Raw genomic sequence first — 23,887 nt, forward strand, 5'->3', positions numbered from 1 at the left:
CATGAGCCCGGGTCTGCGTGAGGCGTGGCCTCCACGCCCCCCTGCCTCTCAGAAACTGGGAGGACAGCTGCGCGAACTTTCAGGGTGAACCCAAAATCAAAACAGCCCAACGAATGGTCCCTGAAGCAACACAGAAGGAGGCGGGGAAAGTGGACAGGAACCGGGGCAGCAGGTTCTGCGTGCGGGTCCAGGCCCGCTGCGGGGGCGGGGCACGGCGCTCTCCANGGCCCAGCTGTGGAGGGGTCGAGACGGCCATGAGCCCGGGTCTGCGTGAGGCGTGGCCTCCACGCCCCCCTGCCTCTCAGAAACTGGGAGGACAGCTGCGCGAACTTTCAGGGTGAACCCAAAATCAAAACAGCCCAACGAATGGTCCCTGAAGCAACACAGAAGGAGGCGGGGAAAGTGGACAGGAACCGGGGCAGCAGGTTCTGCGCGCGGGTCCAGACCCGCTGCGGGGGCGGGGCACGGCGCTCTCCAGTTCTCAAAGGGGCTTCCAGCCCACGCGCCTGCGCTTCTCCCGCTTCCGGGTCCTCACGGTCCCCACCGCAGGAGGCACGAGCTGCGGTTGTCCCCACCCTGCTCCTCTGCGGGAAGCTGCCTCCGTGAGCTGCTCGGGAGGAGAAGGCCGACTCTGGGACCGACAGGACTGAGGAGGAAGCCGTGTCCCCAGCTGGGTGTAAATGACAGCGTCCATAATTAGGAATGAGAATCGAGACAGGGGGCGGGGGGAGCAGACAAACGGGTTATGTGCTGGGAAGACTGGCCCCTTCGCCCCTATCACCCACCCACGGGGGAACCGGGGAAACAGACGCTGTGAGCGGGGAGAATTACGACACGCAGAAGGAGGGGAGCAGGTGAAGAAATTCATTAGCATCTTCAGCGCCTCCCAGGAAACTTGAAAATTAACATGCCAAACACGGCGAGGGGAACCAGCAGCGGAAACGCGAGCCTGCGGCGCAGGCTGCGCCCCCTTCCTGCCTCCCAGGGAACCTGGAGGGAGGCCCCGAACGCTGTTTCCACCCGTAAGGAAACGGAAGCCAAGTCTCCCACGAGGACTCAGGTGCCACCGGCCTGATGTGAAGGTGCAGGTGGCCAGGCCGGCTGGGAGGCCTCGTGAGCAGGTGACGGACGGGCACCGTCCCCGTGACAACTTCTGCTCAACCTGATGTCCTGCCTGCATCACCCTGGTCAGAATGGCCTCCTTCTATCCCGTTCCCAGAGCCACCAACCCGCCTAGGCCAGGTACGATGTGAATCTCGTTCCTCAGAAACGCTTGGGAGCCCAGCCTCGCGTGTCCCCAGCCTCACTCAGTGCCTCAGGCCATCCTCACTGCCCCCGATGGTCACAATGGCACCCCCACCCCGACCCCGACAGTCTCTGTGAACACACTCCTTGGCTCACTCGAGATGCTGTCATTCTTCAAAAGGTCCGACTTCTTCACTTACCCATTTTATATGTCTTAAAGCTCCACAGAAATTTCCGAGGGGGAGAAAACAGGGCAGTCACCGTACCATGACGATGAGGGTCAGAGCCATCCACAGGACAGCGTCGCTGCTGGCAATGCGTGGGGCCCGCCCGCGACTGCCACTGATGTGGGAATGCCCTGAATTGAAGAGACGGCCAGTATGAGGACAGCCAGTCTGGGGACGCCTCAGGCCAGGGCTGGGCGTCACACGAGGGTCTTCGCACCAGACACTGACCAGGGAGTCACCTCTGCTCCGCTCAAACGCGCGGCAGACAGAGCCCCCCCCTGGGCACAGGCAAGGGGCTCCCACACCCATGGGTGTCAGCACCGTCTGGAGGGTGTGAGGGCACAGCCGCCCGGTCCCTCCGCCGGGGGCTCCGACTCAGCACACCTGCGTTTCTGTCAGAGTCCCAGGTGATGCTGACCCTGCTGCCCGGGGTACCCCACTTTGCAATAAGTGCTGGTGAGGGAAGAACGGAGCCTGGCAGTTTCGGGATTAAAACGAAGTGTGAAAGCAGCCGTTTGGCCCTGGGGTGAAGCGCCCCCCCATCCCACGAGGATGAATAGCNGGGCAGTCACCGTACCATGACGATGAGGGTCAGAGCCATCCACAGGACAGCGTCGCTGCTGGCAATGCGTGGGGCCCGCCCGCGACTGCCACTGATGTGGGAATGCCCTGAATTGAAGAGACGGCCAGTATGAGGACAGCCAGTCTGGGGACGCCTCAGGCCAGGGCTGGGCGTCACACGAGGGTCTTCGCACCAGACACTGACCAGGGAGTCACCTCTGCTCCGCTCAAACGCGCGGCAGACAGAGCCCCCCACTGGGCACAGGCAAGGGGCTCCCACACCCATGGGTGTCAGCACTGTCTGGAGGGTGTGAGGGCACAGCCGCCCGGTCCCTCCGCCAGGGGCTCCGACTCAGCACACCTGCATTTCTGTCAGAGTCCCAGGTGATGCTGACCCTGCTGCCCGGGGTACCCCACTTTGCAATAAGTGCTGGTGAGGGAAGAACGGAGCCTGGCAGTTTTGGGATTAAAACGAAGTGTGAAAGCAGCCGTTTGGCCCTGGGGTGAAGCGTCCCCCATCCCACGAGGATGAATAGCGGTCACCTCGTGACGGTCTACAGGCTCACTGGTGTGGCCGAGTGAGGGTGAAGTCCTCCTAGTAATAAAGGCCCGCACAGGAAGTCCATGAAGAGGGACCCATTTAAAGAATATAAAGGAATACCCCCTTCTGAAATAGAACACTCCAGGAAATTTCTGAAACAAATCAAAAACTCATCGAAAGCAGTAATAACACGCCGTAATTACGAAGATGCAGTCATCTGAAATCGGGAAAGACTGCTTTTGCCAAAAGCAAGGGTGCGATTGCCAAAAATTAAAAGTGCGGCAGCGGCCCTGAAGGACGCACCGGATGGCACATCAAACCAAATCGGCGAGTTTGGCTGGAGTGGAGAGTCTTTCCTAAAATTGAGAGAGAGCAGACTAAATGGGCTATGATGAGAAAATAACCAAAATGCGAGACGGACCCAAGAGAGTCGATGTAAGCACAGCAAGAACTCCAGAAGATAAAAACACAGTGAATGAAAAACATTAATCAAATCAACAACGTGGAAAAACTATTCTGACACGAACAAAGATAATTTGCATCTTCCAAAAAAAAAAAAACCCCAAACCAGAACAAAACAAAACAGGCTCACTACGTACTGAGAGACAGCCACGGTGTCCCATCCCAGGAAAGTGTCTGAGCTTCTCGGACAAATAAACAAAACGTACAAGAGCCCAGACAGGCGAAACTAGGTGTCAACCCTGAGAACACATACTCGAGAACCAAAAATCTTCATCGTTTCTTCTCTGAAAGAGAAGCACAAGGTCAAGTGCTGGCACGGAATGAGGGGACGCCTACGGAGCCTCAATGGGATTAAATTGGTCACAGATCCTCCAGCCCTGCCAGTCAATGGCCACACCCCTCCTCGGGGAATCTGACAGTGTCAGTCTGGGTGACACCCAGTGCTTTTCTGATAAACATTTAGCAAGTCACTGGGCCTGTGGCTCTTGCCGGTTCCCTTGGGGCGAGTTCTCCCACCGTGGCTGAATTCCTGGGGCTGCCCCAGCCTGGGGGCTTAAGGGCCGATCAGCCTTCTGGAAATTTCCATCTTGGCATCTAGAACTCCCCGTATCAAAGCAGAATCCACAGTCTTGTCTCTTTCCCCGGGCTTCCCCCCTCTACCTGCTCCTGCTGTGATCCCGACCATCACCATCACCCGTCCGGTCACTGGGACTGGAAGGGGGGATGCCCGAGAAGCCCCCGCATTAACACATGTTGACTCAACCCTCTCCCCCTTCTCTCAACCCCCATCGCCCCTTGCTCACTTAGTTCACGTCCTTCCAGAACTTCGCTTGGCCCGGCAGAAGCCCTCCTTCAAATGGGTCTGCCTCACACACTCGGAGGTCTGCGTCCTGAATGGCTTTCCCAGAGCTGCGGGGTGGAGCCCCGGAGTCTAACTGTGTGTAGCCTGCTCCTCCCCCACTGACCCCGAGGCCCGCACCCGGCCTCCTCCCTGAACACGTGGACTGCCGGCCACCGCGGCATCTGCTCCAGCCCTCTGCACAGGCCCCTCGCCCGCATGGCCCTCCCACCCAGTTCTGGTAACCGTGTCCTTTTCCTCCTGGAAGATTCCGCTGGGGCACCTCCTCCCCCAGACCTGGCACCGCCCCGGGACCTGGGCGCCCAGGACCCCAGAGCCCCTGTGCCTGCTGTGAAGCCGGCAGCACTGACCGCGTCTAAGGAGCTGCCCTCCACACCTCCCCCTGAGCACGGCCACCTCCCCGAGGCCCAGGTCTGTCTCAGGTGGGAGGGTGTGTGCAGGCTCCTGTGACCTCTGACAGGTGACGCTGGATGTGGACACACTGCAGAGGCCCCGCGGAGACCGTAAGTTCCTGCGAGCTGGCAGCGGTTTCCTGCACCGGAGGGCCCAGCCCAGCACACGGTGAGTCGGAGGACCAGCTCCTGCGAGTGCTCGGGGAGCAGAGGCCCCTGGAAATGGAGCAGGTGGGGCAGCCGCGCCCGGTGGTGTCCGGCCAGGGTTTGAACGCCACGGCCACCTCGCACTGACTCGTCCAGTTCACCAGGAAGAGGAAGGCCCTCCTCTCCGTCCCCTCCACTGCCACCTGCTGTCCCTGCATGGGTGGGGTGGGCAGGCCATGCCACCCGTCTCTGACTCTCGGCCTGCAGCATTAGGTGGGCTCTGCGGTGTCAGCAAAGGCAGAACCCGATGGACACAGGGCCACCCTGGTGCACCCACGTGAGCCGAGGCACCAGGGAGGCCACCCAGGTCTTGTCTCTGCAGGGGAACTGACGGGTCATTGGTCACTGACACCATCCGTTATGTCCCGGACACAGGCCTGGCTCCCAGGGTCTGTGAGGACCACCAGGAGGTTGGATGTGTCAGCTAAGGGTGTAAATGATAGCGTCCGTAATTAGGACGCTCCTCCTCCTTGGGAGGAGGCGAAAGGAAGTGGAGGCAGATGAGGGGCCAAGGAAGACAAATGACGTGCGATTCTGGGGTATAGTTAGTAATGATAATTATATTGGTGATAGCATGAATTATTCATATTTGGTTAATAGTCATTATAATAGCAACGACACGACCAGTTACGAGTTAATGGGCTAATGATGATCGCATTGAATGTTGTGATAATAACGGATGGGAGAACCACTCAATGCCACAGGACCCCTTTGGAAAGAAGAGAGCTGTAACGCCCTCAGCGGCGAGCAGGGGAGAAAAGGGGCGGGTGTGGGAAACCCCCGGAGGCTGCGTTGGGCCAGCCCTGAAGGAAGGCTGTCGGGAGGACCACATCCAGTGTCACTTCCTACAGAAAGACTCGAAAAGACACCTGGACGCTTCGGCGTGCTCCAAGGCGCCCTGGGGCGCAGGGGAAGACACTCGGCCCACAATGCTCCCGGGGCCCCCGCCCCTGCTGCGTTTGGGTGGGCTGCCGTTATTTGGCCCTGCCTAGAGGCGGGACCCCTGGACCCGAGACAGTCTGCACCAGGACCATGGCAGTGACCTTGTGGGGCCTTGGAACAGGAAACTAGGCCGCAACAGAAGCTGCGTCTGCTTTACGGAGAGTCTGACTGGAGTCTAGGAGCCCTGCGTGTTCTACCCCCAGTGGTGGGCGCCAGCCCCGGGGGCGGGAGAGGGGTGTGCGTGCACCTGTGCACAACCCGGAAAGCACCTCTGATCAGACACAGCTGTTAGAGAGCAAGACAACCAGGGTGCCTCGGTTTCCCCACCTCCGGAGCCCTGGAAGCAAAGGGCGAGGCGTGCCTCCGATCTGGCCACTGGTCATGCAGAATCTCCTCTCCGCCTGGCGGAGTTCGGCTTTGCTCACACACAGACCTGCGTTCTCCAAGCTCCCCGTTCCTACTGTCATCTGCCCCCAGCCCTCAGGGAAGGGACAAACACTCCTGGGAGACTCCCCGAGCCAGGGGGGTCCTGTCCTCTGAGCACCCCCACACCCCCACCCTGGCCTTGGCAGGTCCATCGTGTGCCTTTTGGTATCCTGGCTACAGGACACTGCCTGCCTGCCCTGGGAGAGAAGCCTCACACTGGTCACTCACTGCAGGCTGGACCCTCCCTCCACCCTGTGTAACCCGGAACAAAAACTCAGGTTGGTAAATATTAGCTGAATGCTGGAGGGACAGGGGCTTGGATACACGGACAGATGCCCATGAGGCAGGGAACAGAAACCCGAGACTCCTGTTGTCAGGGGACTGATCAGCCCGGAAGGGTTTTGAACACGTGTGGTCTGTGCCGTGGAGCCTGTGGATTTTTGTGGGGCATCGGGACTGTCTTGAAGGAAAACAATGGGGAGTGGGCCGGTCCAAGGTGATGGCGGAGAGTTCAGGTGCAGAGTCACCTCGGGCAGTGAGCCGCAGGCCTGGAACAGTCAGCAGAGCGGCCAGAGGCAGCCAGGAACCTGGGAGAGTCCCTGCCGCCAGGGTGCCCCCTCTCAGGAGTTGCTGTGAAGTCTGACATCTGTCCATCTGTCTGTCTACCTGCCTATTGCTTGTAACTGTTCCCCTTCCCTCAGGTGGAAGGTAATATGAAGAATATAGAATTTGGGGAAAATCTCAATGAATTTCTCTAACAGCCACTCAGCAAAGAAATTGCTACTCACCATTTTCCCTAGAGACCCAAGGCGCGTGCACAGGCACACACATGCTGTGTAATGCAGGGAAACGGAGATCACCCCGAGTCAGTCTCTGGGCACTCGAGGGCATGTTAAACCTCGCCCAGAAACTGCACGAAGTGACCGGTGTGCCTGTCAGACGCACGAGCAGTCAGCACTGTCCCTTAAGATGGCGCGCAGGAGCACGAAGCAGCCCTGGTGGGCCGGGGCGCTGAAGGGGACGGGCTCTCAGTTTCCTCCCCTCCCACTTCCCAGAGGGGGGAAGAACACAGAAGTAACGGTAGGTTACAAATTAAAGAAAGGGTAAAATATCTCAGTACCAACAAACGAAAAGTGACCCCCATGTACCTGGCCACGTGAGGGTTTGGACGGAGCGCTCTGGGTGGACCGTGCCTGTGGGAGAGATGACCAGGGACCCAGGTTGGGGGGGTGGCTCAGTGCTAAGGCCCGAGGGCACCCCCTCCCTGGCTGCCCCCTGACCCTGGCCCAGAGGGTGCCGGGCAGAACGTTCACTCCCCCACCCACCCCACCGTGCGCCCAACCCGAGACTGCCCTGCTCCTTCTGGGTCCTTCCCATATGCATGGACGCCTGGCTTTACTGAAGAGATGACGGGAACTGGGGAGAAATGTCCGCTTCCACCCGCCATGACCTGACTGTGTGTTGGGTCTGTTATTAAACCCTCGGGACCGACGAAGAGCTCGCAGGCGCAGGGCCCAGCCGCCAGTCGGGGAGTGTGCCTCCAAGCTCGACGGAGCGGCCCAGGGTCTGGCACCTGCGTCCCCCGTGCCGGCCACAGCCAGGTGATGGGATGGCACTCTCACCAGCCGCTGAGACGCACAAAAACACTCTTCTGGAGACCACTGAAACAATTTCTTTTCAGAAGTTCAAATGGCTGCAAAAGCCTCCCGCAAATTCTCAAAAAGCAAGTAAATTAACCACTAAATTGCACGGTTGTTTTCTCATCATTCCATTTATGTTTTAATCAGCCGGGGGCTGAGATGGCCCTTTTGGAAACATGTCTTAGAGCTGCTTCTTAGCCACGTCACTGCGCTCGTCACGGACACCCAACGCTGTCCCCACGCAAATGCAAGTTCTGCAGGAGCCACTGGGCGTGATGACGGTGCTCGTGCAGGAGAAGCCTTTGAACTTGCCCGTCTCAGTCACTTGAGTGTGCTCGGTAACAGCAGCCGGGCAGCGGCCACGGACACCCCACTTCTGAGCTGGAGCTGCCAGAAAGCCCTTCGGGTGCTCATCTCCTGTCGCCCACTTCCCCGCGGCCCCGCCCTGCCTCAGCACTGTGTCCCTCTGTGCACACCTGTCCACACGTCCCTTTACCTCGGCCCCGATCTCTGACACAGCAGGGGATTCTGCACACTTAGAAGGTCTGACACGGAGCCAATGAGACCAGAGCCTGAGAGGAGGGGCAGGGGCGGAGAGCAGGCAAATGCAGCCACAGGTGAGTGAGCACACGGCAGCAGCGACCTGTCATGAGAAAGGCGCAGGGGACTGTCACAAACACACTGATCCCGGACATGAGGGAGAGCTGCACGTGGGCTCCGGTGACATGCAAACTTCGGAGCTGCCCCTCACCTTGTTCGACACCTGGGGCAGACTATCCTGCTTTCTAACAATGCAGGAAGCTTCTAGAAGATCAGCCATCGCAAGGAAGGGAGGGTGGTACCACAGGAAGGAACACTGTCCCAGCACAGCCACTCACCAGATGTGTGACCTGGGGCCAGTTGGCCACCCTCCAGGCCTCGTGGACGCTGGAGGCCAAGCCAGTGCACCCAGGGCTAGCGAAGGAAAGACGAGGGAGGAACAGAAGGGAAACCACAGGGAAAAGGGGAGGGGTCAGGGCTGTCTCACTCTGACTCGTGTTCTCATTTCTACTGCCCATGGAGGCCACCAGGGCAGATGGACGCCACTAAGCCTCGGGAGGCCTTGCTCGAGCAGGCTCGGGGCTGAGAGGTCAGCGCCGGTGCAGAGGAGATGAAGGACTTGGGGAGCCGCTAAGGTAGATGGGGGTGGGAGGGGGAGGACCTGGGGCCTGTCCTGAACTGGCACCACAGGGTTCACCCCCACGGCTTCCTGCAGGCACCGGCCCCTCCCTTCGCCCTTCCCGTCCCAGGTCAGACAGGTTCGGAGCCAGGGAGGAGCGCAGTGGGGAGGACACGGGAAAGACGTGCTCCCTCCTCGCAGCCCTCCCAGGGGGCAGGGCACTGCCCTGAGAGCCGGTGGGCTGCTGGGACGGCCACGGGCTCTCTGGCTCAGCCGCTGACGTGCTCCCCAGGCGGCTCTGTGCGCAAAGCAGGAAGTCCGGTTGGCCCCTCCACCACCGAGCCGCCAAGTCCGCAGTCTCCCCTGCCTCTTCCTTCCATGAAGCGTCTCGAGGCCTGTGCTTGTCCCTGCTCGTCTTGGATTCCTGGGATTCTCCTGGCACGCCTCAGGCGGGGCTGCTCCCGAGTCACGTGACTGTCCTCTCCTGTGTGACCGCCCTCCCCACCCTCCCTGACCGCCCTCCCCACCCTCCCTGACGGAGGGCAAACACAGAACCATGGTCCAATAGAGCCCTGGCTGGCCCGGCCACTGACCAGCCGGGAGACCTTGGCCGGCTCACTTGCCTTAGTGAAGGGCACAGGCTTCGGCATGCAGGTAGACACAGGTGGGAGCCCCAGCTCCCCCCAGGCGGAGAAGGGAACCCCAGAGCCCTGGTGGCTGCCGAGGGCCTGCACTTTCGGGTGGATCCGGTTTGTACATGTGTCACTTCACCTGTGTCCTGGTTAAAAAGAGAAGTTCCACAGGCATTCCCTGGTGGGGCCAACCTGGTCCTGACAAAATCTGGGGCTGGTGCAGTCAGGGCACCATCTGGGGAAGGCCAGGCAGCACCAGCACGGAGGGAGGGCAGGAAGCCAAGAGGGCCTGGCTGCGCAGGTGAACTTGAGGACGGGCCGCTGTGGGCCTGGAGAAGAAGCCCACCGTGTCCACAGCAGGTGTCACGCTTAGGGGTCATGGCAGGATGTCAAATATCCGGACTACCTGGGGCTTAACGACCTGAATTATCGGCTTTTTCGGGATAAGTGATTGCGGCGGTTTTAAGGGGAGGAAGATGGGTTCCTCGGGGAGAAGGGCTAGCGTCCTGGCCTTCCAGGGGGTTGCATTTCAAGTCAGCGTCGGGGCTGCTCACAGGCCAGACTGCAGGCCAGGTGGGACACAGAAGTGTCCCCCTCCACACGCCAACCCCCGTGTGCCCCTGGCACATCGGTGCGAGAGCCCGAGGAGGAGCGCGCAGACCGCCAGAGAGGCCGGGGAGGGCAGCGGACCGGGCTGGTGGCGCCCGTGTTGCACAATGCACAGTGGGTTCCTCCTCGGTCACGACCTTGCAGCACGCGGGCGCCCTCCAGAAAGACAAGGAAACAGATTCCTCAGCCTCTTGAGGCAATATTCTGCAACGGGCAGTGTTTCCCCAGCACAGAGCGCCTTTATGGACCCGACGTGATTTTAGAGTGCACCCCACAAGAGACAGTTCTGAACGGAGCATTGTGCGGCCGGCGGCGGCGGTGGCGGTGGCGGTGGCGGTGGCGGCGCAGCAGAATGGCCTGGTTGTGCCTCGCCCTCACAGAAAGGTTCAGAGGCCTTGTCCGCTGGGGCCCGGCTGCGGGGCGGGAGCAGAGGTGCTCAGCACTGCGCATTCCCCGAACACCGGAGCCGGGCTGCTGCCGCCCAGGCTGGTGGGGAGCAGGCACACACTGAGCCTTTGTTCCCCCTGCAAAGAGGCACAAGGTTCCACGTCAGCAGCGCCCACACGCTGACCGTCCTTTCAGAGGCCTTTCAGTCCCCAAGAGCTTTCGTTACTGCCATGCATGTTAAAGGAGCCTCACCCTTGACCCCTGCTTTTGCTCATATGAAATGTGCGCTCCCCGGGGGGTAGCTGCATAATGATCCTTACTGCCCGTTTCTGTTTCCAGGGCGGCGTTTCAACCTTCGCGTTGAACTTCCATTTGAGGGGGTTGGTGTAGGTATTAGGACGCACCTTCCTTTAAGCAGGCACGTCTACGTGAGGGTGGAGGTGCAGAGCGCGTTGGAGGCGCACCCTCGGGACGTTTCCTGACCTTATATGTCACCTTTGGGAAGGCCAAGGATGTGCTCACGCCCAGGAGGTCCATACGTGCTACGTGGTGGCCATACATCCCAGGGGCAGGCCACAGCGAGGGGGGGAGGGAGGAGCCCCAGATGGGCGCAGCACCCCGACCCCCCCCCCACCATACAGTCAGCATTAGGAAGAACCAGTGTACCAAACAGCACGCCTTACACCCCTGAACTGGAGGTAAGGAAGTAATTTGAGAGAGACTATGAACTAAGGAAGTTGGAAGTGATGAGACAGAAAAGAAGGAAACAAGAAATTCTAACAAAGTAACAGAATGACCTGAAAAAGAATAGGTAGATTTCAAAAGTAGCACATGGAACATCTACAGATGGAAAGTGGTCACTGGGATTAAACAATCCAAAGGTGGAGATAAACATCTGATCAAAGAGAGCAAGAGTGAAGATAATTAAATGGGAGGGAGGCCAAAGAAATGCCCCGAATGAGGCTGAGAGAAAGCAAGGTGAACCAGGAAAGTCGAAATACGGTCAGACGAGAGTTTCAGAAAGAGCAGCTACAACCAAAGAAAAGCAATATGCAGAGAAAAATAGCTAGGGATGTTGGAGCTGATAAAAACCACGACTCCTTAGGCTTAAGAAACACAGCGATTCGTAAGCAGAAGGAAATAAACTACCTCGCGAAACCAGGCAGCAAAGATGAGGGGGGAAATCTTAACAACCACGGAGAAGGATCACCCACAAAAGAGTAATTGAACGGGAGGCAGATTTCTTATCAGAGAAACAAAGTGGCCGGGAGGAAATGGAATCACAGGCTCCAGGGTGAGGAAGGGAAACCGTCCATCTAGGGCCTCCCACACGCTCAGACTGTCACTCGGGACTGAGGCCAAGTCACCTCCAACGACACGCAAACAAATGCACCACCAACACTCACTGTGGCGGCGCCTGTGCCAGAGAACTACTGGGGACAGCGACGTGTTGTCCCTGGACAGGAGGCTGGCAGAAGGGACAGTGGTGCAACAGCGTGGAGCCGCTGTAGAGAAAGAACGGCGAGGACTCCTGTGAGCAGATCTCCAGGATACTGGCCGAAGAAAACAAAACAGGGTACCGATGAGGGTTAAAGAAACATGTGCTTGTATTTTTACTGCCATCACTCCTACACCCTGAAGGTCACCGTTTTAAAGTGAAAAGTTGAGGGACTTTGGTTTTATACGCCAGGTCCTGCACCATCGGCCGAACTCCAGGGCGCGTCCCGGTCCCCGGAGGGAACCCCGCACCTCCCGGCGGTCACGCCCAGTGCCGGGGCCCCTGGCAACCACCGGCCTCCTCTCCCTCCACGGAGCTCCCTACACTGCACACACATGCGCGATGGATCCATACAGTCCGTGCACCTCCACGTGTGGCTTCGTTCACGCAGAACCTCCTTTTCAGGGTCATCCACGTCGCACCTCGGAGAGGCCGTCCATCCCTTTCTGCGGCTGCAGAGTAATTCACCGTGCGGCCGTACCACATGGCGTTCACCCAGGCGTCTGCTGATGGAGGCTTGGGTCATAGCCACCTTCTGACCATTACCAACGACTTCCGTGCGCCATTGTGGGGTAGGTTTGCTTCCTGTTCTCTTGTGTATGGAGGTGGCCCTGGGCCTGCTGGGTCATACGCGCACTTTATATTGGACCTTTTGAGGGGCTGCCAGACTGGTTTCCAGCAGGTGCCCCGCTGTACAGCCCACAGTCAGGGTACAAGGGCCCCGGTTTCTCCACGCTCCTGCCGATTTTCAGGGAAGAAAAATAATCCTCAACCCAGTAGGTATGAAGAGGTATCACTTGGTGTTTTGATTCGCATTTCCCTGACAACAAACGATGTTAAGCAGTTTCTCATGTGCTTATTGGCCGTTTGTTTATCTTCTTTGAGAACTACTATTAAAATCCTTTGTCCATTTTTAAAATTAGGTTGGTTGTCTTTTTATTGGTGCATTGTAAGACTTCTCTATCTATTCTGGACAGTAGACCTTCCCAGATACAGGACGTGGCTTTTCTGGGGTCTGGTTGGGAGTGGGTGCAGCGTACAGACGGTGGGGGGTGGTTGGGCTTCTCTAAGTGTGTCCTTTCACGAAGTGTAGTGTGTGAACTATAGTACTGATTTACAGCTCCAAAAACATGTCGATAAGCAAATAGAGACGGGAAGATTTTCCTACAGTCGACATGGACAGAAACCAGTGAACGTAACTATACATGAAGCAGGTAACATAGTCCACAGAAGAAAGCAAACCCCAGAAAGTTTGGAACCCAGTATCTCTTCTCAGCGCACGCGCACACACACGCCGAGCTAGAAGGCAGTCCTGGCTTGCGCTCAGTGACTTCGAAGTAGGTGGCATCACTGGTGTAGCAATTCCAAAGCAATTCAGAGGGAATCGGCGGACTGAGCCCAGAGACACGCACATGGATGACGCTGGGAACCAGCGGTCTCATCGTGGGAGGATGGAGATGTGGAATGGGTGTGTGTGTGTGTGTGTGTGTGTAACCCCCCTGCACTGTCCGCGGAGAGCACCCAGAAGCAGCACTGCCTCAGCAGTCGCCAGCACGCCCAGTGCCCAGACCCCGGATTCCGATCTCAGGGCTGCGGCAGGTAAAACGCGGGGTGAGCCAGAGCCTCTCGCTGCGCCGCTGCACCGTGGGCTCGGCATCAGGCGAGGACTTGTTGCGTGCACACAGGACACACGTTGAGCTCCCACCAGCCGAATTTGGAACAATCTGAGCATCTAAATAAATAATTGGAGGAGTACAAGATAACGCATTGAATTAACAGAAATTAACAACTGAGCCCACTTTTGAAAGCAAACAAGGGTGAGGACTCCAGAGGGAGAAGCAGCTCTCTGTGAAGAGTGCGCCCCCAGCAGACGGGACGGAGAAGCCGAGACCCACTGCCCACGCCCACTGTCCTGGCCCTGGGCGAGGGGGGCCCGCGACTGCAAAGCCCTGGGGGACCGTGCCATGCGGGGGTTGCCAACTATTGCTGCTCAGCTCTTCAGCTGATTATGAAGAGAAATGCACCTTGACCTTCAGAGAAATCCGCTGGCCTCCATTTAAACATAATTGCTCAACCGAGAGTCATTCGCAATGGGATGCCCTGACACTGCCGCCCTCCGGTGTGGACGGAGCCCAGAGGACGGCGTGGTGCCGCCAGGAGGCCCTGAACCTCGGGAGAGAACATGCTCGGGTGAACTCGAGGTCGAAGATGCTTTCACGGACCGGCTGGCTGGGACTGTTCCAGACGTCAATGCGAAGACACATGCAAGGCCGAGACCTCTCAGGCCAGGGGGAGGAGACAGGGGGTGGGGGGGGGGACATGAAACGAGTGCAGTGAACCGCCCTGGACTGGATGCCAGGACATCCTTTTCGGTTGTCCTGGGGGACCCTGGGCGGGGTCAAAGCAGCGCTGAAATGCGAAGAGTGGCCACTCCGCCGGGCTCTGGCGGGGACGCTTCTGGTCACTGAGCTGTGAGAGGCAGCGGGACGCCGTGTGGGATGGCCTGGGACGCTGCAGTCTGCAGAAGCATGTGTGCATGTGCACATGTGTGTGTGTAACAAAATCAAGGCAAAACGGAGGCAATCGGTGAATCTACATGGAGGGGCTGAGATGCGCATTTATTCAGCTTACGTTTCTGCAGGTTGAAACATTCCGAAATAAAAGTGGGGCAACAAAAGAGAAATAACAATATTTTCAGATTTTCCGAGGAAATGACTTCTGAGGCGTGGGCACTTTGCTGGAAGGACTAGCCCAGAGGGAGGAGGGGCGGACACAGCAGGGAGCGGCGAGTGGAAGGAGCGCTGTGGCAGCAGCTCCGTAGCACTAAGGTCGGTGAGTTGCGGGGTACAGACGGGGCGGGGGCAGACCGCGACGGTGTGAAATTCGGGCAAGGAGTTACCTGACTGGCACAGAATTTGGTTCGGGAGGCGCTGCTGCCTAAACTGAAACTCCCTTGAGTCAGCAATGCATGTTAAATGTTCAAGGGCCACCACTTTAAAATGGAAATACTTCTGTAAGTTTAAAGCACACAAATGATATTCTGCAGAACTATGGGGATGGAAATGCATGAGAATGAAAAAACGTGGGTTAGAAGGATTGAAGCAACCTCAGGCTAACGGTTTCCCTAGCAACGAGAGGAGACACGGACAGGGCGACTAAGTTTTCCTGTAAAGTAGTATTTCTTTAAGACGTTCCTCTGTTAAATGGTGGCAGGGTGCGCTGGGATTGCATTATATCTTCCTGCAGGTCTGAACTATTTCATCATTAATAAGGTGAAAGAGAAGCCGTTAGGGTGCTTCACAGTGTGCATGGGAGGGGAGGGGAGCCAGGGAACAGGCCCAAGAGGACAGCCACCATCGGCCGTGACAGCTCCTGCCACTGAGGCGGGCACCAGCCCCGGAGCAGGGACGCTCAAGAGTGGGGACAGTCTCGGGACTTGAGTCAGCCGCACGGACACTTGCAGATGGCTGACAGGGAACACGGTGCTCAGGGCAGAGAGGAACAGGGTGGCAAAGGCGCAGATGCCACAGTGCAGGGCGTGTGACCCCGCTGGTGGCCGGGCGTCACGGGGCGGGTTGGCCATCCGCAGAAGTGGTGGCTCCGTTTCTGGAGACCAGGAGGGGGGCCGAGGGCTCTCCCCTCATGCTGGCCCAGTGTCCCCAGAGCCCCCCGGGGAACCACACCTGCTCAGAGAGAAGGCGGCCTTGGCGGGCAGCGTGTGGTGCTGGTTAGACCTTGGACGGAGGGCGGGCCTTTGCGACCAGAGCGACTTGGGAGCCTCACACCACAGAAGCTGCGAGGGCAGAACAGCCCTGAGAAAGGCTGACACTCGCCCTGCAGGGTGGAGGCTGGGCTGCCTGCGGGGCTTTCTCGACCTCACGCGGGGAGGGTGAACGCCTTTGCTTCCCAGACGGTTCTCTCCCCTCAGCGTCCCCTTCGCCCCTGCCAGTGGATCTGGGAGGATTATGGGAGATACGACATTTTAATACATGGCTCATGATTAAAACCGAAACCAAAAGAAACCTAGCGTGATACTGATATAATAATGAAATGAGGTCTACGTGGACTGGCTCACCTTACTATTGAGGCATAACTAGAAAACCACTAATGCCGAATACACAATAATCCACTTAGGGCTGGGCCAAAATACTCTACATTTATTTAAAGATAGAATTTCCTCCCAGCAAATCAACAACACAAACAGGATGCTAGGGATGCGTCTAGTGGAGAACAAACTTCACCGCACTTTTGTAAATGAGTTACCACCTCTGTATTCAAATGGGCTCCCAAAGAGCTCTAATTGCTCAGCCTGAGTGTGACGGTGTGGGGCGGGGGGGGGGGGGGGGGCGGGCCGCCTTCAACACAATGAGACTGACATTCTAATTAGTCGTGCAGACTTCTCACTCAGATGACTTATCATTAGTCAGAATTGTAGAGAGACCACTCTTGAGACCACAATTATTTTCATAGGAACAACAGGATGTAAACAGCAAGTAATAAAATTGGAAAAATATTTGCACCACACAATGTCTAAAACCAATAAAAATGGGCCAAGTGCATGGAAAATAAATAACAAATTTCATTGTCTCTTTTTAATTATCAGATGAGTAATTTTCCGTATACCACTTTGAAATTTTAAAAGCAAAGAATGAGGGGGAAAGAAAAAGAAAAATAAAGAGATGGATAGTGATCACACAACAACGGGAGTGTACTTAGAACTAGTGAGTTGCATGCGCAGAGTGAGTTTTATGTCGTGCATATTTTAATGCAGTTAAAGATTTATTTAGAAAGTAGATGCGAGGACTTTTGCTTCCAGCCACGAAGGGGGACGAAGAACCAGCTTCATTTCCGCACCTCGAAGGACTAGAGAGCCAGACGAAGCCCACGGAGCAATGACTGTCAGACACTGGACCATGGGCCACGCAGGACAGTGACCTCGGGTGAGGGAAACAAGTGGGTATCCCAGCTCATGGCCTCTAAGAGTCTCCAGCCTGGGGCGAAGGGGCCCAAACACAGCCCCGTGGGCCTCTGAGTTTGGGAGGCAAGGAGGGTAAAGCTGTGGGCAGAACCCCAGGGAGCAGGCTAGTGTGCAAAGCCCCGGGTAGGTAAGGGTGCCTCCGACCCAGTCTTGTGCCCCTGCAGTCCTTTCCAGAACCTCCAAGGCTGGAGGTTGGAGGGGGTGGGCAGGGAGGAAGGAGAAGGCAGTATGAGCCCAGGAGCCCAACGAGGCCTGGAAGAGCGTGCTCCCACGAGGCCCCGCACTGGACGGACTCCGGCACTCAGACCAGCTCCTGCAGAAAGGCAGAGCAGGGCCTTCGGCACAAAGAAAAGGATGAACACAGGGAACAGGGCAGAAAAATGGTACATATGTGAAGAAATACAGAAGCCTCACTTCTCACTTAAAAAATTTCTTTAGAGGAAAAGTTAGAATCAGTAAAGAGACTGAAGACTTGACCAAACTTGTCACCAACTTGACCTAACTGATATTTACAGAGTGCTTCACCCAACAACAGTAAACTAGAAATTCCTCTTGAGTGCCCAGAGGACATTTGCCAAGATATTCTGGGCCATAAAACAAATCTCAATGAATTTAAAAGGATTGAAATCATGCAAAGCATATTCTCTGACCATAAAAATAATTAAATTAGGAATCAATGACAAAGATATCTGGAAAATCCTCAAAGAGTTGGAATTCAACGACGCACTGCCACGGGTCAAAGGAGAAATTACAATGTGCATCGGAGAAGATTTGTCATGAGTGGAAGTGAAAACCCGGCCTGTCGAGGATTTGGGAGGCACCTAGACCAGAGCCTGGAGAGCTGTACAGTATCACGCGCGTGTGTCAGAGAAGGCCTCTCGTCAGTGATCTCAGAACCCACAAAGCACACGAGGTGTGGCAGAGAGGAGAGAGAGGTGGGGGACCCGGGTGGTCTGGGTCCCTCCGTGCTGGCACCTGTCCTTGGGTTCGCTCACTGCCTCATGGCTGCAGAATGGCTGCACTGTCTCCCAACTTTTCATCCACGTTCCAGGCAGGAAGAAGGAAGAACTGCGAAGTGGCGGTTGGCCTGCCTTTCTCTCTTTATCCCCAATAGAACACCTTCCTGGAAGTCCTCCTCAGCAGACTCCCACTGAATCCTGACATGGCCATGCCCAGGGGGGAGCGTCTAGGACGGTGCCCTGAGTCAGCCTGCGGTGTCCGCTGCTCGGGGGAAGAGCACCCAGTAGGCACAAACCGCACACAGAAGTCAGGATTTAACACCACCCTGCTCCAACAGGGGAGCCCAGGGTCACTTCTGCAGTGATGACGCGGCCGAGCCCTGCACTGCTTTCTCTCACCATCTCTTTCTTTGACAGCGATGGTGTCCCCACACCCGCGGGACCTTTTGTGTTACGTGTCCTACCCTGGAAATTTTGACCATATTCCAAGTGACAATGACAAAATTCTCAGAGGAGTGATAGGACACGCTGGTAAATGGTGGGTTTGGGACAGAGACAGCCTCACCGGCTTGGTTTCCAGGCTCACCTGGTGCTTCGTGAGATTTGTCTACGTCTGGCGGATTTGGGGCCCCAACCTCGCGTTTGTGCAGGAACGTGCTGATGGAGAGGCTGGAGTGCCACCGGGCTGCACACCAGGCACAGCATTCCCCAGGGATGGGGCACCCGGGGGCCAGGCTCCCCATCTCCAGAGGGGGCACTAATGTGCTGCGAGGACCGTCGGGAGGTCTCAGGGCAGACGACACACAGCCTCACCGGGGTCGCTGCACTCCTGGGCGCAGGTGTGCGGCCCCGAGGCTCAGGAGGCTAAAGGGGAAAATGCTCATTTAGCAGGAGCCACGCACATTTTTAAACGGCTCCTGATTGAAGTTACGGGGAGAAGTAAATTAAATTTTATGAAAGCTTTGACTTTTAATACTATCGGCAGTATATTAACGTGCTCAGAAGGTTATTTATGATGCATATTTTCTAGAACTGGTCCAACTCCAAGGACAGAAGGCAGGAAAGGCACCCTTGGAGGGACTCGGCGGCTCCCTGCCACGTTGGGGTGGGGAAGCTCAGCAGGCTGTCGGAGAAATCGCTGTGTCTGTTAGCAGATTTATCCTCGTGTCTGAAGCATCGCCGCTGTGGAAGCAGGTTTCACACCTCCCCACGAGGGTCCCTGGGCTTCGCGGAGCGGGAGGCACAGCTGGACGGCTGCACAGCTGGGCGACCCCCGGGAGGGCCTCCCCCCATGGACACACCCCTGCGTCTGCCTCTGTGAAAAGGCCACACGCTGTTCTCAGTGGCTCACACGGGGCTTCTGAATGGAGACTAGACCTGTGAGAGGCTGTGTTCTTTGTGCAAAAACATTTGCCTCCCCCACCCCGGTCCTAACCGTGGCTCCCCAGGAGGGGAAGGGCACAGCCGCACCCCTGCCCCGCTCCTTCGGACTTCCACGTAACCTGTGTGAGGGCGACAGCATTTACGATGCAGTGTGGGTTCCCACCTGCCCTGAGCTCCCGCCCTTCCCTGCCCCGCCAGACAGCACAGCCCAGGTGTCAGCTGCTCGGTCAGCCTCGTCTTGGCCCGAGAGCACGGCTAGGCTTCCGAGACACGGAGTCAAAGCAGCTCTACCTGATACGTAGAAACAAACACAGGGAGGCGGCCAAAAAGAAGAGACAAAGAAACGTGGCCCATATGAAAGAACAGAATAAAACTGCAGAAAAAGAACTAAACAAAATGGAGATAAGCGACCTATCAGATGCAGCGTTCAAAATACTGGTGATCAGGATGCTGGAGGAACTCAGCGGGTACTTCAACAGCATAGAAGAGACCCAGGCAGAAACGAAAGACACACTAATTGAAATAAAGAACAGTTTATAGGGAATCCACAGAAGAGGGGCTGAAGCTGAGAATCAAATCAATGATTTGGAACATAAGGAAGAAGACATCCAGTCACTACAGCAAGGAGGAAAAAACAGAATCCAAAATATTGAGGGCCGTGTAAGGAGCCTCTGGGACAACTTCAAATATTCCAACATTTGCATCACAAGAGTGCCAGAAAGAGAAGAGAAAAAGCAAGAAACTGAAAACCTATTTGAAAAACAACAAAAAGAAAACTTCCCTAATTTGGTGAAGGAAGTATATATACAAGTCCAGGAAGCACAGAGAACCCCAAACAAGCTGGACCCAAAGAGGACCACACCAATGCACATCGTCATTAAAATGCCAAAGGTTAAGGAAAAAGAGAGAATCTTAAAAGCAGCAAAAAAAAACAAACAAACAAAAAAAAGCAGATAATTATCTCAAAGGAGTTCCCGTAAGACTATCATCTGATTTCTCACAAGAAATTTTGCAGGCTAGGGATTTGCAAGAAGTATTCAGAGTCATGAAAAGCAGGACCTTACAGCCAAGATTGCTCCACGCAGTAAAGCTGTCATTTAGATTCCGAGATCAGGCGAGATCCGGCACGTTCAGGGAGGTGTGGAGGTGTGGCCAGGGACTCACTTAGAACCAAAGGACAGATAAAGAGCTTCCTAGACAAGTAAAGCTAAAGGAGTTCATCATCACCAAGCCGTTTTATATGAAATGTTAAAGGGGCTTATCTAAGAAAAAGGAGATCAAAACCATGGACATTAAAATGGCAATAAATCCGTAACTATGAACAATCGAGTCCAAAAAACCCACTAAGCAAACAAGACTCACGGGCATGGAGAAGACTGGGGCAGTGGCCAGTGGGGGGGTCTGGAGGCGGGGGTGCAGGGGACAGGAAGTACAAACTGGTGGGTAAGGAACAGACAGAGGGGTGTTAAGAGCACGTGTAGGAAACGGAGAAGCCACAGAACTCATAGGCACGATTCCTGGACCTGCAGGAAGGAGGGGCGTCGTCTGAGGGCCTGAGTGGTGCTGCGTGGAGGGGCAAAGGGCGAAAAACTGGGACAACGGTAACAGCATCACCAATAAAGAATTGAAAATTTATAGTTTCTTTTTGAAGTTTTGCCATTTTCAGAAGTGCTCATTGACTCATTTCTAGGTAAAATAAAAATGACAGTGAATATAGTTTATCGCATAGAATAAGAAGAGGACGTGTCAAAAGATGTGAAAACCTTGCCCATCCTGCAGCGAAAGCCAGTGTGAATCGCGGGGCCCCGCACGTTGCGATCGCTCCTCCTGCCTAGACGCCGCCACCACGCTCTGTACAGCGCAGAACGAAACCCACTTTCTGCCGGTGCTGCTCGCCCTGGTTGGGTCTGCACCGGAACTGTCAGGTTTTTACGTGATGCCCGGTTGTTTTGAGACGCTGTCCTGCTCAAAATGCCATTCTTGAGGGGGAAGGAGCCCAGCAGCACTGGTCCGTTTACTGGATACTCTTCCGCATGGGTCCGGGTCTGCAGAGGCCTGGGTACTTCCCCACCTCCTCCCGGCGGGGGGGGTGGGGGGTGGGGGGCAAACCAGCCTGTGCGCCTCTAGAGGCGGGGGCAGCTTGTGCCCCAGGTCTCTCTCAGCAGCAGGCTTTGCCAGTTTTGTCCCTGAGCCAGAGACCCGACTTGGGAGTTGAGGTGGTGGCCTGAAAACAGCACTGGATTGTGACAGGTCACTCTCACAAGAAACAAGGACTTATTTTCACAGGTTTCCCAGCAACCAACCAGGTGAGGACAACCTGGGGACAGCTGTACAGGGGTGATTTTTCTCCTTCACCAAAGGGTCGCTCTGCACCTCGGGCCGGAGGCCCCGTTAGGCAGGGTGAAGGAACGCCTAATCCCGCCGTTCACTTGCGAGAGCACAGCCAGCGCCTCTGGACATCTCTTGGCCTCCTTTTTGGCTGAATCCTAAGTTTGAAAAAGTACCACTCAGAAAGCACTTGTCCGTCTTCCAGGTTACGGTGGCAAGAACGACCTAACGGCCACTTTCTCGTACAAAACAATCAGCCAGAAAAGAAAGTGCACCAAGTGCAGGTGAGAATTTGCAGGATGCACGACCAGCCAATCTCACCCCAGTTTCTGGGTTGGGGGAGGTTTATTACAGTAAATTAAAGTGCATTTTTTAGTTGCTTAGCTTTCCAAGCAGCTGTGAGAACGACAGTGGACTGTCACCCCAGGAGATTTACTCTCATCCAGGGCGTGGAGGGGAAGTAGGGAGAGAGGCAACACCCACAGCGAGGGCTAACGTGGGGCGGGGGGCGCTCCTGTGCTCACAGGGTCATCGGGACGGGGATGACAGCACGCTTTTCAGATTTGTCACAAAACCGAAAACATATCTTATTGGCAATAGCAACCTTGGTTCTGGGCACTTCTGATGAACTGAATTAATAATGAGCAGCTGACACTTACAATCCAAGGCAAAATTCCTCCAGCCATTTGGAAATCCCCAGGAAATGCGGAGGGGCCCAGATCCATGGCGACTTAATTATCGGACCCCTCTGCTGGGGAAGACACGGCGGAGGGTCCTGGTTCCCAGCGGTCCCCCCGCCCTTTCTGTCCACCCGGGAGACTGCGCTTCCCAGCCATCTTGTAATTAATTGGGGCCACGTGACAACTTTGGCTACTAATACGGAAACTGAACCGGCACTACCACGGCGGGACTGAATAAAGCTCAAGCAGGATCTAGTGGTCCTTGTGACCTGCCGTAGCTACGATGAGCTCGGAGCAGAGAAGCTCCCGGTCAAAGCCACTCAGACCCACGTTCTGTTAAAAAAATCTTGGGTTGTTTGTGGCAAGGGCAGAGCTAGCCCCCTTATCACTCAAAGTTCGAATTCAGAATGCCTCACTCCGACAAAGACTTGACGGAGCCCCACGGGCTTCTCTTCTCTGCGGGAGGCTGACCCCCTCTGGTGGGTTGGCATCTTAAGAGCCAACGTTCGGGGAGGGTTGGCGGGGGGGAAGACGCCCGACCCAGGCAGAGCAGGGGCCAGCCTCCTGAAGCACTGTGGGACTGAGCTGTAAGTTCAACGTCAGGGCTGGCCAGGACGGGTAGGAGCTTCCACAGAGGGAGGAACCCAAATGACCTGCAGGGGTCACCTGGAGCAAGTCAGTCCGCTCCTCCCCAGTCCATTATCTGTCCAGTGAGAGCAGCAAGGCAGCCCCAGGTGCCTATGCCCGTGGGTGCGGCCTGGCCCCTCCAGCCTCTCTGTGCTGGTTGCCACCAGCCCCAGGCCGGCGTCTGGATCCTGTCACCGGACAGCTCCCTCTGGGCTGCCGATGGAGGGGCCAGACCTCTGGAGAAGGAGCTTGGCCGTGTGCCGCTCTCCTTTGTCCCCGAGGCCAAGTCTGTGCTGGCCGCAGAGTCCGCTCCTTCGACACCTGGAGTAAACCTCTGACAGCTGTTTCCTCTCCCCTGCCACCAGTCACTCCTGTCCCATAGCGCCTTTTCAATAAGCCTCTTGCACCGAAATCCTTGTCTCAACTCAACTGAGCGCCCGAGTCGGGGAATTCAAAACCCGACACGCCGCCATATGCACAGTCCTGGGCCCTGTCTCCAGAAAGCCCTGTTTATTGTGAGTGTGTGGGTGGGTGGGGGTGGGAAGCAGAGAGGACAGGACAGGCTGCAATGCGGCCACACAACTAATGAAGGCTGGCACTGGGGGGATGGGGAATGAAGCAGGACAGGAAGTCACTAAATAACTCAGCATCACGTGTCCTGTTTATTGAAAGACACGACACTAGAGGCCATAGAAGTGACCAACGTAAGGGAAAAAGGAGACATGCAGAAATGCCACCCTACATCCCTGAGAGGTAAGGTGGCGGGGCCGGAGGCAGGGCCTTGCTAAGGGCCCCCCCGCCGAGAAGCCCGTGTAGACAATCAGGGTTGGGGGCATGATGGGGACAGTGTCGGAGGCCTGGCTGTGCTCTGCAGACCGCGGGGCCTAGGTCCCCTGGGTCGGGAGCAAGGGCCAGCCCAGGCCTGCACACTCAGCACCGAGTCACTGTGCTCGGGGACCTGTGTCCTGGCCCCGGCCGCTCCCAGTCACCCCCCAGGGCAGCCCCCTGTGGAGTCTTCTGCCAGAGAAATTGGGGGACCAGTGGGGGTCAAGGGAGAGCAGCTCCCTTCCCACCCTGTCCCCTTTCCAGTTTGCCCACCTGCAGCGACAGGGGCCCATGGAGGGGAGAATGGGACAGGCCCTTAC

General features: G+C 56.5%; 1 protein-coding gene across 1 annotated transcript in view; it reads right to left on the minus strand.

Annotated features, from left to right (window-relative positions):
• SDK1 (sidekick cell adhesion molecule 1) overlaps positions 1 to 23,887 on the minus strand; it is a 340,546-nt gene that overhangs the window by 150,446 nt on the left and 166,213 nt on the right. The window lies entirely within an intron of this gene.

Source organism: Sturnira hondurensis, unplaced genomic scaffold (assembly GCF_014824575.4).
Source record: "Sturnira hondurensis isolate 20B ecotype Veracruz unplaced genomic scaffold, ASM1482457v3 Scaffold0009733, whole genome shotgun sequence".
Lineage (NCBI taxonomy): Eukaryota > Metazoa > Chordata > Mammalia > Chiroptera > Phyllostomidae > Sturnira > Sturnira hondurensis.